Consider the following 14,282-nt stretch of genomic DNA (forward strand, 5'->3'; position numbering starts at 1 on the left):
TTTTGTGTAACACTCCTTCAAGAAACACTTGCATCGATGAAGGATCACTTTTGCACTGATATTTCCAGCCAAATTGAGAATAGATACTAAGGATGGCTGCAAAATATGTACATGCCCACAGCAAGGGGTGAGTAAGCCATTTGGTGTTTCTCATGTGGCCTCTGAGTGAACTTGACTCATTGAATATTGTAAAGTATACTCAGACTCGAGGATGATGTTTGAAACCGATGTATCGTTATGGCATTTAACGCTGGAGATACAGGTAAGTTAGTCTGTACACAAAGTTGAGACAGACACAGAATGGAAGTGGAGTGAGGTTTATAAAGAGGAGTTGATTGATGCAATGATTGGAGGCAGGTGTGGATGACCAGTGCTCAGGAGAGTGAGAGGGTTGAGTAAAATTGTTAGGTGGGTCAGAAGGATCTTTGACAAATATACTCTTGACTGTCTGAGGTAGCTGGGCGCCAATTTGTTTCTTTTTGTGCTGTTCCGCCTTGCAGCTGGAGTTTGTTTTGTGGAATAACACTCCTTCGGGACGGTTTTGGATGAATCTGCATGTTCCTAGTGTTTATGCCTCCTATTGGCTGGAGTTTGTTTTATGGAGTATTTTTTGTAGGACATTGGAAGGATTAAGTCAACTGCTGCACTCATGAACAGCCAGCTCACTGAACATTTGTTTGACTGTCCACGGAAATTGAATAGATCTTTTTTTTTGTGCTGGTTCTGCTAGTGACTGGAGCTTGTTTTATAGATTATTTACTGTTATGTAATTCTGTCTCACAAAATTTGTATAGAGACTTGAGCAATCCGATGGCAACGTTGTCACAGGGGCTCTTGTAGGCGTACATGGACTGTTTGAGTTTAGAAGGATGGATGCCAGTTGGTGCTGTCGTATGCAGTGTTAATGTGCTCATTTTTCTGTTTGTTTGGTTCGGGTTTGATTGTTGATCTAATCCTGAATATGGTCTTTATAATTTCTATTGTTGACACAGTCTATTTGTGGCAGGGCGGAGGGCGGGGCCAGGTCATAATGCTAAACACCTGGCCCTTAATCAGGCTAATTAGCCCTCAAGAAGAATAAAGGCTGACCAGAGATGGCAGTGCGACAGAGAGGGAGAGATTTACGGGCAGCTGCCCGACACCTGTGTGTGTGTAACCCGACACACACACACACACACACAAGTAGAGACAGTCACAATGTCGGTGAGAACTGCTTTTAATGTGTTTAAAAGCAGTGCAACAGTACAAAAAGGGGCAAGTCAAGAGAAGAATGGTCAAGGGGGAGCGTAGGGTCAAAAGCCGGGGAATCAAGATATAAACGAGGGCGTCGAGGACGGGAAAACAGTTAACAACTAGGGACAAGTGGGAACGCAGACAGGGGAACAAGTTGGCAAGCTAAGAGGCGACGAGTAGGGGCAAAACTAGACGGGACTAGCGGGGCAAAGGTACGGGAATCTAAACATACATACAATACAATAACCAACGGGATTCAAACAGAAGGATAGTGTATTTATAGGGGCGAGTGCAGGTGTAAACAATGACAGGTGACGAGACGAGTGCAGGTGAACAATGAAGGTGACGAGACGAGTGCAGGTGTTACTAATGTGTGGGGACGAGAAGCGCGTGAGTGCAAGTGGTCATAATGTTCTGGCAGATTGGAAGCGCGTGAGAAGCCAGCATGTGAGTCAGAGGGGGGAGAGAGTTTACGAACGAGAGCTCGTAATAGCAGAACGAGCGTGTGAGCTCGCGAGGGAGGAAACAGAGCGTACGAGCTCAAGGGGGCGGAGCGAGGAAGCGGGAAGCGAGAAGCGAGCACGCTCGTGGAGTGCATGTGTGCGTGCTCACGAACGCGGAGATGGGGCAGAGGAGCGGGGTTCGTGACAGTACTCCCCCCTCTGAATAGGACGGCTCCTGACGGCCGTGCTCGGCTGCGAGGAGCGCGAGGGGACAGAACGAGCGTGAGCTCATGGGGGACAGAACGAGCGTGTGAGCTCGAGGGGACAGAACGAGCGTGTGAGCTTGAGGGGACAGAAGGCACAAAAGGGAAATGAAACAGTCCATGGGGGTCAATGGGCAGTTCAGGGCAAGGTCAGGGGGAACATAGTGGACAGGCGGGTGGTCGGGAGGTCTAGGGGGCAGCCATAGGGCAGAGACTGGGTCAGGAGGTCTGGAAGGCGACTGGAGGACAGGGACTGGGTCCGGGGGTCTGGAAGGTGACCACAGGACAGGAATAGGGTCCGGAGGCCAGGGAAGAGGCCACAGGACAGGTAGAGGGTCAGGAAGTCCGGGCTGAGCCGTGAAAGGCGGAGTCGTCAGAGGCGGCCCTGTAGTTGGCTCTGGAGGTGGAGCCGACGGAGGCTTTAGGGGCGAAGGCCTGGAAGGCTCTGGAGGTGGAGCCGAAGGAGGCTTTAGGGGCGAAGGCCTGGAAGGCTCTGGAGGTGGAGCCGAAGGAGGCTTTAGGGGCGAAGGCCTGGAAGGCTCTGGAGGTGGAGCCGAAGGAGGCTTTAGGGGCGAAGGCCTGGAAGGCTCAGGAAGTGGAGCCCATGGAGGTGGCGCCATAGGAGGCTCCAGAGGTGAAGCCCTGGAATGCTCTGGAGGCAGAGCCGAGGGAGGTGATGCCGTGGGAGGTGGCGCCGTAGAAGGCTCCAGGAGTGAAGCCCTGGTAGGCTCTGGAGGCGGAGCCGGGGGAGGTGGCACCGTAGGAGGCTTGGGGGGCGGAGCCGCAGGAGGCTCGGGAGGCAAATCTCTAGAAGGCTGTGGAGTCTTAGGGAGCAGAGCCGCAGGAGGCTCGGGTGTGGAGCCGTGGAAGGCTCGAGAGGCGGAGCCCTAGGAAGCTCTGGAGTCCTTGGGAGCAGAGCCATGAGAGGCTCGGGAGGTGGAGCCATAGGAGGCTCGAGAGGCGGAGCCCTATGAGGCTCTGGAGTCTTTGGGAGCAGAGCCATGAGAGGCTCGGGAGGTGGAGCCGTAGGACGCTCGGGAGGCAGCGCCATAGGAGCCTCTAGTGGCCGAGCCCTGGAAGGCTCGAGAGGCTTGAGGGGGGGAGCCATGAAAGACTCGAGAGACGAAGCCCTGAGAGGCTTGAGAGGAGGAGCCCTGAAAGACTCGAGAGGGGAAGCCCTGAGAGGCGGAGGAGCCCTGAGAGACTCGAGAGGCGAAGCCGTGAGAGGCTTGAGGGGTGGAGCCATGAAAGACTCGAGAGGGGAAGCCCTGAGAGGCGGAGGAGCCCTGAGAGACTCGAGAGGCGAAGCCGTGAGAGGCTTGAGGGGTGGAGCCCTGAAAGACTCGAGGGATGGAGCCCTGAAAGACTCGAGAGGCGAAGCCGTGAGAGGCTTGGAAGGAGGGGGAGCCCTGAGGGACTTGAGGGGTAGAGCTCTGGGAGGCTCGTGAGGAGGAGCCCTTGGAGGCTCGAGAGGAGGAGCCTTTGGAGGCTCGAGAGGAGCCCTGGGAGGCTCGAGAGGAGGAGCCCTGAGAGACTCGTGAGGCGGAGCCCGGGAGGGCTCTGAGGGGCAAGCAGAGGTCTGCAGAGCCGTGGAAGACTCTGAGGGCGGAGCCCTGGACGGCTCGAGAGGCTTGAGAGGCGGAGCCCTGGAAGGCTCGGGAAGCTTGAGAGGTGGAGCACTGGAAGGCTCGGGGGGAGGAGCTCTGGAAAGCTCGAGAGGAGAAGCTCTAGAAAGCTCGAGAGGAGGAGCTCTGGAAAGCTCGAGAGGCTTGAGGGGCGGAGCCCTATGAGGCTCGAGAGGCTTGTGAGGCGGAGCCCTGGAAGGCTCGGGAAGCTTGAGAGGCGGAGCACTGGAAGGCTCGGGGGGAGGAGCTCTGGAAAATTCGAGAGGAGAAGCTCTAGAAAGCTCGAGAGGAGGAGCTCTGGAAAGCTCGAGAGGCGTTGGCGCTTGGACGGGCACGACCACTGGCGCTGGTTTTTGGACGGTCACGGCTACAGGCGCTGGCTCAGGGACGGTCGAGGCTACAGGCGCTGGCTCAGGGACGGTCGAGGCTACAGGCGCTGGCTCAGGGACGGTCGAGGCTACAGGCGCTGGCTCAGGGACGGTCGAGGCTTCAGGCACTGGCTCTTGGACGGTCGAGGCTTCAGGCACTGGCTCTTGGACGGTCGAGGCTTCAGGCTCGTTGGGCGCTGGCTCGTTGGCCGTGGCGGGCATGGGCGCTGGCTCGCTGGCCGTGCCGGGCTTCGAGGCTGGGGCCTTAACAGGCCTCGGGACTGGGGCCGTGTCAGGCTTGGGGACTGGGGCCGTGTCAGGCTTGGGGATTAGGGCCGTGTCAGGCTTAAAAACGGGGGCCGTGTAAGGCTTCAAGACGGGGCCGTGGTAGGCTTCAAGACGGGGGCCGTGGTAGGCTTCAAGACGGGGGCCGTGGTAGGCTTCGAGAGGGGGTCTTGGTGTGGAGCGCTGGTTCAGTGTCTGCCTCCCCCACAGTGAACGAGGAACCAGAGTACAGTAGGGCGAGGTCAATAAACTGAACCAGGTTAAGGGGGCAGCGACCACCAGGCATTAATGATGAGGTTGGCTCATTCAGTCCACATTGAAAAATGTCTTTCAGAGCCACCTCATCAAAATTCACCTGGTACGCCAGGGCACAAAAATCCATAACGAAACCCTCCAAGGGTTGACTCCCCTGACGCAACCCCAAGAGTCGGGCTGCTGGCTCCATAATGTCAAGGGCGGGGTTATGCGTTACATAACCGCTGCCTTGCATAGAAACCCCTTGGTTGGCATCTGAAGAGCCAAAAAACCTCTCCGGGGGTGGAGAGTTCACGGCGCTCAGACATGCATAAACGGGCTCAGGGGCAGACACAGGTGAAACCGGGTGAAAAAAATCAGAAATAGTGCATACCTGCTGCCCCTGGGCCGTGAGCGCGTGGTTATCCTCCCAAATTGTAGCTCCTCGCGCCGAATGTGACGTGTTCATCCGCTCTAGCGAGCTGCGCGAATCCGTGGGGTGCATCATTGTGACTGTCTACGGTGAGGTTGGTTATTCTGTAACCCGACACACACACACACACACAAGTAGAGACAGTCACAATGTCGGTGAGAACTGCTTTTAATGTGTTTAAAAGCAGTGCAACAGTACAAAAAGGGGCAAGTCAAGAGAAGAATGGTCAAGGGGGAGCGTAGGGTCAAAAGCCGGGAAATCAAGATATAAACGAGGGCGTCGAGGACGGGAAAACAGTTAACAACTAGGGACAAGTGGGAACGCAGACAGGGGAACAAGTTGGCAAGCTAAGAGGCGACGAGTAGGGGCAAAACTAGACGGGACTAGCGGGGCAAAGGTACGGAAATCTAAACATACATACAATACAATAACCAACGGGATTCAAACGGAAGGATAGTGTATTTATAGGGGCGAGTGCAGGTGTAAACAATGACAGGTGACGAGACGAGTGCAGGTGAACAATGAAGGTGACGAGACGAGTGCAGGTGTTACTAATGTGTGGGGACGAGAAGCGCGTGAGTGCAAGTGGTCATAATGTTCTGGCAGATTGGAAGCGCGTGAGAAGCCAGCATGTGAGTCAGAGGGGGGAGAGAGTTTACGAACGAGAGCTCGTAATGGCAGAACGAGCGTGTGAGCTCGCGAGGGAGGAAACAGAGCGTACGAGCTCAAGGGGGCAGAGCGAGGAAGCGGGAAGCGAGAAGCGAGAAGCGAGCACGCTCGTGGAGTGCATGTGTGCGTGCTCACGAACGCGGAGATGGGGCAGAGGAGCGGGGTTCGTGACAGTGTGGGTTTGTCTTTTTGGTTCAGTTTATTATTAAAATATTAATTTTCTATTGTCAAGCTGGTTCTCGCCTCCTCCTTTCCTACAATAACTTTACACTGGTGCCGAAACCCGGGAAGGAGGCGGGATGCGCCATAGCGGAGTTCTCGCTGCTACCATCCACCCCAAAGGAGCAGCCGTGGTCATCCGCCAGAGGACGGAGGAGCCCGGCCACCTGGAAACGGAGGAATGGCTGCCGAATATGAGGGGAGGAGGGGCTCCCAACCAACCTCCTGGAGCAGTTACCGCTGCCAGGGGTGGGGGAGACCCCTAGCGTCCACCAAAAAGCAGCGGGCGTTCCGTCTGCCAGGGGCCAGAGAACTGCCTCTGATCTACCCGGGGAGGTGCAGCTGTCGTCGATTAGAGGGTGGAGGAGTGGCCGAGGACCAAGCTACGGTGTATCAGAGAACCGGCGAGTAATAGTTTTTTTTCTTTCTCTCTCTCTCCCACTGCATTGTCCTTTCCCTCTCTTTAAATTTGACTGTGTTTTTGGGCAGTACTTCACTGTTACAGTGAATGGGTTGGGGCACCCCATAAAAAGAAGGAAGGTTATTTATTTACTTAAAAGTAAGAAATATGATAGTGTTTCTTCAAGAAATGCATCTTTCCCTGCAGCAAGTTGAAAAATTTGTTAAGATATTGGGTGGACATGTTTTCTTTAGAGCTGGCTCTGCAAGTAAGAGCAGGGGAGTTATTACGTTGATAAATAAACATCTACAATTCAAATGTCTCAAACAGGCATAAATTAGATCAAAGATAAATCAGAGATAAATTAGGAAGAGACATTATTGTTTTAGCAGAAATTCAGGGGCAAAGGTTGATTTTGGCTAATATTAACGCACCTAACTCTGATGATCAGGGCTTTTTTATTTACTTAAATCTTTACTTAGATCTTGAAGGGATGTTGCAAGCTGCTGACACCCCTCATGACATAATATTTTGAGGAGACATTAATAATTTGATGGACTCAGTCCTTGATCTTAGTGAAGCAAAAGTGTGTAAGCCCACTATAGCAACATTGACGCTTCACAGGATGTGTAAAAATCTTGGTCTTTTGATATTTGGAAACTTTTGAACCCATCTGGTACGGACTATAAATTCAAGTCCCTCATTTCATCTGTTGTTGATTGTTCAATTGGAAACATCTTATTCTCAGATCAGACCCTGGTGAGATTAGAGGTGTTGCCACATACGGAGACAACTAAATCATATAGTTGGTTCATTAATGTATCTGTACCAAGTTCTTTGGGGAATGGAGGAGACAGGAGGTAACAAAGCAGTGCAGGCAAGGTTTTTTATTTCCTTTTGCCTCAGATTCATGGTATTTTAAAACAGTCTTTTCACTCAATCAGGTCACACAAATACCCTTTTTTTTAGAACACACAGTCAGATTATCAGTAAGCCTCAAGCTCAAGCTCAAGCTCAAGCTCAAGCTCAGTCGCTCAGTCTCTCTCTCTCTCTCTCTCTCTCTCTCTCTCTCTCTCTCTCTCTCTCTCTCTCTCTCCCCTTCTGTGGTGAGCTAGTGGCCTTTAAGTCTCCCTCCGTCATCACTATAACAAGAGACAGGTGTTAGAGATAATTACAACCCAGGTGACGTGCTTTACCACTCTCCCTCTCCCACAGACAGACACACGACCATGGCCCATGACTCTCCAAATGTTAAAGGCTGAAATCAATGTTTATATGGAGACCAATTGTTCTTCAGTATCATCTGTGGGCATGGCTTGGGAGGCACTTAAGGCAGTTCTTAGGGGTCGGATCATACATTATGCCTCATTAATCAAATAAGCCAAAGCATGAGAACTCGAGAAGTTGGAAGTAATTTTTTATTGATTCATATGTACATGACCCAACACATATATATGGAATCAACATTTTACATTCAAACCTTACTAATCCAATCCCATCCTGACCCCCAACAAACACACATGTGTAAGTTATATATATATATATATATATATATATATATATATATATATATATATATATATATATATATATAAACTTACACAATTAAACTAATCCCCAGTTAACACATAACGTTCCCCTAACGTTAGTTTTTGGTTCCCGTTTGGTAATTTTTTTGGGAACCAAATACTAACGTTAGGGGAACGTTGTTTTTAGGTTTTATTTTTATGTAACCATAAAACAACGTTCCCAGAACGATGCAGGTTGGTTACTTTTGAATAACATGAAAACAACTTATAAAGAACGTTCCCTAATGGTTATTTTTAAGTTATTGTTTTGCAACCATAAAACAACGTTCCCAGAACGTTGCTGGAAGGTTATTTTTGAATAACCTCAAAACAACTTATAAAGAATGTTCCCTAATGGTTATTTTTAAGTTATTGTTTTGCAATCATAAAACAACGTTGCTGGAAGGTTATTTTTGAATAACCTCAAAACAACTTATAAAGAACGTTCCCTAATGGTTATTTTTAAGTTATTGTTTTGCAACCATAAAACAACGTTCCCAGAACGTTGCTGGAAGCAACCTGGTGTTGTGTAAATTTTTAACAACAAAATTACCCCATTGTAAAAATGCAATGAGTGAGCAAACCTTTACATGAGATTAATGTTTGTCAAAAAAATTGTCTTTTTATTTTTAAATTGTGCATTTGTGTTTCAACATCATTGTGCATGTTTCTGTGATTTTTTTATGACAAGTTATAGTTTTTATAGTCTTCCCCATTCATTTCCCATTGTGTCAAAAAGACCCGAACATCCCGAGTGTCTTTTACAACATAGGCCAACACCCAGATAGGCTATTGTATTTTTATTTTTTACATTTCTAGTAACTCCCTCGGCCGCTCTATTAAAAACACTGCACATTGACCCGGACCAGATATGGAGAAAGAAAACCAGGAGTCGAGAAGTTCAATTAAAAGAGTCAAAAATTTACTGAAGTATAGTCTGCAGTGAAATTGGTAGAGCCAGCGGCAAAGTCTCACGAGGAGATCGAAAGCCAACTCGTACCTTACACAAAATCTTACATCAATTATACCATTTGCAAGGACGTACATTCCATTATTTTACTCCTGATTGGCTAAAAGAACATACAGTCACAACATATAGACAGCTATGCGGCCTATCAACATTAATCAGCGCACTTGTCGTCCGAGCCCGAGATTTACATCTGAAGTGACCTCGCAGATGGTCGCGGGCATCTTCGAGTCGGCCTGGTGTGCATCCCTGGGTTCAAAAACTGGGTAGAAGGTCAAACGCACACACAAAACACTGACGAACGACAGTTCTTCTCTGGGCACAAGAGAGCCAGAGCACACATTATCAGGCCATTTGAACCAAAACAGAGAGATAAAATATTCACTCCTCGGGCAGAGGAGAGGGTTGAAATAACATACATTTCTTCCCTAAATAAATAATAAGAGAAAATCACACTTCTACTATTCAGGTATTATTACATAGGACTTTAAACCATATAATTAGTCATGGAAAGGTAACAATCAAACACAGAATACATCTGGAACACATGTTTAACGCATTCCCCTGACCCCTTCCCTGAGAGGCTGGAGAGCGTCACAAATAAGCTTATCCCCAAAAGACCTTCAGCCGACGTGCAGGACAGAGAGACTCTGGAATGTTCCTAAAAGAGACTAATTAACATTCAACACACATATGATTCAAAGTATATTTCAATTATGCATAAGAAAATAGAATTGATTATGTGATCATGCATATAGTTAATTCATCACTTTATTAAAGAAGTTAAGCAACAGAATACAGATAGATATTGATATTAAAGGATATATATATATATATATATATATATATATATATATATATATATATATATATATATGTATATATAATGTGTATATATATATATATATATATATATATATATATATATATATATATATATATAATGTATTGATATATCTGAAGAGCCAAGGGATTTTGACCCTCACCCTTCAACATTTATTTATTTATTTATTAAGTTATTTAATGCCGGGGTACAATAACGAAAGGTATTTTAGATGTATACATAACATTTTTTTAAAAATAAGAAAATATATAAAGTTTATAAATTATCACTCGCGTGGCAAGCCCGCGAAAGAAAAAGCTGCGGTCAGTGCCCTTCGCCCACATAGCGGACATCTCTTCTGACATCTCTTCTGACATCTCTTCTGACTGGATCACCACGGACGACTGAGTTTTCCTGAGGTAAAGTAGGCCTACCTATTTATCAGATTATTTTAATTACCTTAAAGACAACATTTAATTACATATAAACAAATATGTGAATTGTGTAAAACTAGCTATAAATTGGCTATGACATTTCAAAATATGACCAGAGTAAATAATAAATTATCTTAGGACACAGTTTGAACAGTTTTTTTCTCTCAGCTATTATAACAACTAAAAATAAATAACATCCGTTTTCTCAAATGAAACAAATTAAATGGTTAAAGGTTGTCCGACTGCCTTTTCCACACAAAAGCAATGACTTTCCACCTTTTTTCAACATTAGGCCTAGTCAGTAGGGTCAGTACAGTTAAATTCCGTTAAATTCCGTTAAATATGTGTGACATCATGATTTAAACCCCCTCCACCCCTCCCCCTGCGTAACGTCATTTGCGTGATTTAACTGTCACTTCGGGTGAAAAATGTCGTCCTGTGTTCCGTCTTTTAAACTTCTCCTTAACGTGCATGCAGTGTATATAAATCAGTTGCATCAATGAAATGATAGTAAAGTTAGTCCACGGCCACACCCCCGTGCTAATGGTACCTCCCATGGCGCAAATTACAAGACGAAAGTTAGAAAATCAGTTAGATTTAATTTATTCAAATGTTTGTTTCTGAAGTCACAATTTAGCACAAGTAAAATTGAAAAAAGGGAGAAAAAGGCAACTATCCATTGATAATGTAACTGGAAAAACAAGAAAAATGAATGTCTGGTTTCAATTTTTCATTTTTTCATTTGCATTGTATGGTCTGAAAATTGAATTGTGAAGCGTTACACGGACCTAAGACAGTCAGTTATTTTGGTTTTGTAAGTACATGTTTTGACTAACAATCAAACAAGTTTTCAGTATTTATTGGCATAATGCAGCATACCTGCAACTCCCCCCCCCCTCCCCCTCCCTCCCCTCCCCTCTCCGTATTAATTACGTTTTGAGTAGTCTGTATCCATTAATGAAACATTTTAACTCGTATAGAGGCCCATCACACATATTCAGCCTTGTTTATAGTTTTTCATTAGAGTATTAATAGACTGTCTGCTTAATATTTTAACAGTAACAGTCTTCTGACAGTCTACTACACTCTACTAATACCTAATACATTCTAATGAGAGTTAGTTGACGTAGTTGAAAAGTTACTTAGAATTAGTAGAATGTTAAAAGTGGACTAGCAAAAATAAAGTGTGACCATTAATCCTAATAAATACTTGTTCTGTTACAGTTTTATTTGCATAACTTATTTCAGAAATGACACATAACAAAACTATGTGGACCCCTTTTCAAAAATTTTGGATATGTCTCCTTGATTTCATGAAAGCAAATATTCTGAATTTAGAATGAACTCAAAATCCAGAAGGCAAAGGTACACAAGGCAATGGAAATGTGCCCGGAAGTCACTAACTGAAAGGATTATTGGAAAACAATGAGTAACATCTCAACATGGTGAAGATCAGGTCAATGTGGATGAAAGAAATGACAAGGACATCTGGGGTGCTTTTTAGGGTTGTGCCGATGGACGATATCATCGTCCATCGTGATGGCTGACCAACATCACGATGTCGAGCCACCATCGTGATGCCACGCCCCCTTTTGCGAGTCTTGCTAGTGTGACTCACTAATCCAAGTCTCTTCTATAGTTAACCTAAAAACTTTGCAGGGATTGCTCTGTAAATTAAATTGAGAATATAACTAATGCATATATGCTATTTTAAATACTGTAGTATATGCCAGAGACGTGACGTGTTAGTCTGTGAAAATACCGTGTCAAGCAGGCTGCACAAATATTGATCTTGACATTGTTAGCTTCTTGTCTTTTTTTTTACATGTCTTACACTGTACATTTAGATTAAAATATTTTATGTTGTAGGCTACTAGAAAATAGACTTTATTAATTAATTATTAGTAGTTGTAGTGTCTCAGAAAATCTTGCTCATTGTCACATAGCACTTGTATACACTGAAGCGGCAGTAAGATAAACCCAGACCAGCGAACGTCAAATCACTTTTGTCTGGTTAATACTTTTAAAGAAAAATTTCCTTGGCCATAAATCCATAATGTCAAATCAAATGAAAGAAACAAGGTGAATATGAATAACACACATTTATTAAAACATAGAAGAACAACAAATGAAACGGGTACAACACTCAGACCGAAACTCGGCATTAACATTTCACTTATAATTAGCAGCACAATTAACTTCAGCACAGGCTACAAAATAAATTATGTTATTGAAATATTGTAAAGTGGTCATATGAACTACACAAATGAACGTTTAAAAAATAATATGCAAAATCGAATAGCTCCGCAACGGATGGCAAAAAATGTGCAAAGAAGTCTAATATCTTTCACCATAGACCATGTTTAAATTTCGATGTTTCTGGCCAGAAATACCAACATATTCACTTTATCTGGTTTTAATAAGCTGCGGATTGGAGTAACTACACTACCCGCTGTGCTGAAGACCCGCTCTGATGGAGTACTGGTAGCACATATGCACAGATATTTCCGTGCTAATCTTGCCATGAACGGAAACCTTTTGTCGTTCGTTTTCCACCAAGTCAGCGGGTCCTCTTCCCCATCAATGGCCATTTCCTGCAGGTACATGGTCATTTCTGCCTCGACCTTTTGCTCATCAGTGAGTAAAATAACGAAATTATAGTTTTTAAGTGGAAAATAGTATTTATGTAAAGAGATATATTAAAATAAAAAGTGCACAACTCTTAAGTGAAATCTAAAAAAAAAAAATGCTTCACGTGTCGTGCAACCTACTGATAAAGCGCCGAGTCATTAGTTGGGTTAGTAAAATAACGAAATTATAATTTTTCATATCATTTTTGAAAATTATATGAAATTATATTAAACCGCGATGTTTTACTGTCAACATCGTCAACTGCCAATTTAGGGGACATCGCCCAACCCTAGTGCTTTTAAATGTGCAGAGACAGGAGTCAGTGAAGAAATCTGCAGTTTAGGACATGAGAATGATGATAATGGGGCCAGTGAAGAAAACTGCAGTTCAGAACATGATAATGAGGATCATGTCTTCAGTGAGGACAACTGCACTTCAGGGCCTGAGGATGTGAATCAAATGCCTCCAGCCTCACTTACAACATTTTTGCAGGGTTGGGCTACAAAACACCTTATTAAACACAATGCCATTGATGACCTTCTGAAGGGACTTAGAAAAAATGGACATCCAGAGCTGCCTTTAACAGGAAGAACCTTGCTGCAAACTCCGAGACACATTAAAACAGTGATGAAGTCAGGGATGGAGTGTGTTCATTTCAACTTGAGAAAGAGTCTTAGCAAGCAGTTGCAGCACTACCCAAGAGATGTAACTCACGGAATAACAACACTAGAGTTATCATTCAATATAGATGGACTGCCCATTTTCAAAAGCAACAAAGCAAATCTATGGCCCATCCTCTGTGCCATTCACCTGACACCTATCAGAGTCTTTCCGGTGACACTGACACTTGGTCCTTCCAAACCAAAAGATTTGGATTTTGTTGAGGAAGCCATTAAAGACATTCAGGATCTCCTGGACCACGGTTTCAAAACAGTACTCAGGATATTACGGGTGCGATAAGTGCACTAAGAAGGGCCTGTGGGTTTCTGGGAGAGTAACATATCCAAAGGCAGACAACCTCACGCTACGCACAAATGAGACATACCGTGCTGAAATGGCAAAACGGCAGAAAGATGATGCCATTTCAGTGTCCCCATTTTTGAGGCTCCCTTTGGACATGATCAACCAATTTCCAATAGATTATATGCACCAAGCCTGCCTGGGGGTCACAAAAAAATGATCACAGAGTGGATGAGAGGAAACCGGAATGTGCGAATGTCAGCTGGACAAATCAGTGAAGTGACCCAACGGCTGCTGCACTCAGAAAAGACGTTCCCAGCTGTTTTGCTAGAAAACCAAGGGGTCTGGATGACATAGATAGGTGGAAGGCAACAGAACTGCGGCAGTTTGCTGTGTACACTGGCAAGATTGTACTAAAAGGAATTCTGGCCGACCAGTTGTAAGATCATTTTATGACATTCAGTGTTGCCTTGGGTCTTCTTCTTTCACCAAATTCAGCAGTGGACCACAACGGCTACAGCAGTCAGCTGATGAAATACTTTGTAGAAAAAACTAAAGAACTGTATGGTGATCATTTCATGGTATACAACATACATTCCATGATACATCTATCAGCAGAGGCCATCAATTTTGGTTGTCTTGACGCTTGCAGCGCTTTCCCATTTGAAAACTTTCTGGGAAAGCTTAAACGACTCGTAAGGTCAGGAAAGAAGCCGCTTGTTCAAGT

The sequence above is a fragment of the Xyrauchen texanus genome, chromosome 23 (genome assembly GCF_025860055.1).
Source record: "Xyrauchen texanus isolate HMW12.3.18 chromosome 23, RBS_HiC_50CHRs, whole genome shotgun sequence".
In the NCBI taxonomy this organism is placed as follows: domain Eukaryota; kingdom Metazoa; phylum Chordata; class Actinopteri; order Cypriniformes; family Catostomidae; genus Xyrauchen; species Xyrauchen texanus.